At 45.0% G+C, this 1,969-nt stretch overlaps 1 long non-coding RNA gene across 1 annotated transcript; it reads right to left on the bottom strand.

Moving 5' to 3' along the window:
- Positions 1 to 970: 970 nt before the first annotated feature.
- Positions 971 to 1,369, bottom strand: LOC311222892. The gene is made up of 3 exons (XR_014619386.1): positions 1,340 to 1,369; positions 1,189 to 1,254; positions 971 to 1,099 (listed from the first exon to the last, which is right to left on the bottom strand). It is a non-coding gene; the product is annotated as an uncharacterized lncRNA (long non-coding RNA).
- Between the last annotated feature and the right edge of the window lie 600 nt (positions 1,370 to 1,969).

Here is a 1,969-nt window from a genome sequence, read left to right as displayed (position 1 = left end):
ACCTTGCAATTGCCTGCTGTATGGCTACCCATGTACTGTACAATAACCATGACTTGACCGCAATTCATCTTAGATGATCTGTGACTCCACCTGCCTCATCACCAATATTGAGGCCAAGTGGCCGGGCTCCGTCCACGACTCCAGAGTATTCAGAGAGTCTGCACTGTGCAACAGCTTCGAGCAAGGTATAGCAAATATCATGTCATCTATAAATGCTTATTTCATGTAGAGGTGATCTAACATTGTATATTATCTACTATAGGTCATTACGATGGACTCCTAATTGGAGACAGGGGTTATGCATGCAAGCCCTACTTCATGACCCCCTATCCAGAGCCAGCACCAGGGCCTGAAGCCCGTTTCAACGGGGCTCATGCTCGGACGAGAGCCCGGATAGAAATGACCTTCGGCCAACTGAAGGGCAGATTCACGTGTCTGCGCGGGCTGCGGGTGGCACCAGACAGGGCATGTGACATCACTGTGGCCTGTGCAGTGCTCCACAATATAGCAACACTGAGGAAGGAGAGGGTCCCAGTCATCCTGGACCATCCTGAGGATGACCTACAGCCAGTCCACTTGGACGAGCAGACCGGACAGGCTGCAAGGAACTGAATTGCCCACCATCATTTTGGTTAGGTGTTGAGTTAATTTAGGTTAATGTTGGACTCATCTTACGTATTCCTCTTTTCATGTTTGCATGTTTAATCTATATGGTTCTAGGCTTTGCCACCCTCTTTGCTTTCAAGTTATACCCATTCATAGAGGAACATGTACAAGAAGAAGAAGAGATCCATATGTTGTACAATAAAGTCTTTATTTTTTCTGACTGCTGCCCCGCCTGCCCGCCTGTAAATGAAAGTGCACACAAGAAAGAATTTCAGTTAAGTTGCATTTCATGCCAAAGCTCACAAATACTTTAGGCAAAGCTTCACATGGTTACACTTACATCCAGCTGCTGATCAATCAACTCCATCTCCTTGTGTAGTTTCCGTATCTTTATCCGGCGGTACTCATTCCGACCCACCGTCTCAGACTGTAGGAATTCAACCTCAGCCCGCAACTTCCGCTTATATAGTGATTTGACACTTTCACGGTCGTTCTAAAGAAAGAAAATGAATGTGTGGCGGTCAGATGGCAACTAAACTCAGACCTCCCCTCACAATGTGAGGGTATTAAATGATAACTCACCTCCCCACCCCCAGTTCCAGCAGAGTGAGAGGGGCCTGCAGGCTCCGGCCGTGATTCAGTACCTGGCTAAAGGAATGCATTGATTTAGTCCAAATACCACTCACAAGGAGTGAGTTGGATAGGAGTATTAGTTTCCACAACTTGTTTTTACCACATCACCGGAACATGCAGTTAGGGTGTCCTCGCCATCGTCTGCTGGACTTTCAGTCTGTTAGTGAATTAGGAATTATTAGGAACTTTGGAGAATTGTCTTTGGTTCTTTAAAGGACACACACAATGAACATGTATTGATGGTTTTATTTCGGTATTCTACAAAGCAAAGTAGTAGAACCTTTTATGAAAGAGAGAAAATGACCGACAACGTGTAGGCTGAAGCAGAGGCTTATAATTGCTATATACCCTTTTTACATTACATTATTTACCAAAAACACAGACATAATTCAGTGGATGATATTGCAATGGTTTGGGATATTTTTCAATGATCTTCTGATTATTGATTTCTTTATTGCTAAAATAGAACAATTACACAATGATGCAGCAATATCAACTTACATCAGTGGTCTCCTCTGCATCAGCAGGTCCAAACACTGCAAAATGTGACGATGGTTAACTAAATGAATAATCATGAAAGAGACTCATAGAATGAAGTGCACCTATACCTCTGGGATGAGGGCTCCTAGGATTACTCCCGGAGGCGGAGGAGCTGCCCCCAGCTACACCCTCCATTATGGGTCTTCCCCTGTTGTGCTGGAGGGCCAGCTCCTCCGCAGGAGTGAAGTCA

Source organism: Notolepis coatsorum (assembly GCF_963971535.1).
Source record: "Notolepis coatsorum genome assembly, chromosome: 2".
Classification (NCBI taxonomy): Eukaryota; Metazoa; Chordata; class Actinopteri; order Aulopiformes; family Paralepididae; genus Notolepis; species Notolepis coatsorum.
The sequence above is the reverse complement of the archived record's forward strand: the minus strand, read 5'-3'. Positions and strand labels throughout refer to the sequence as shown.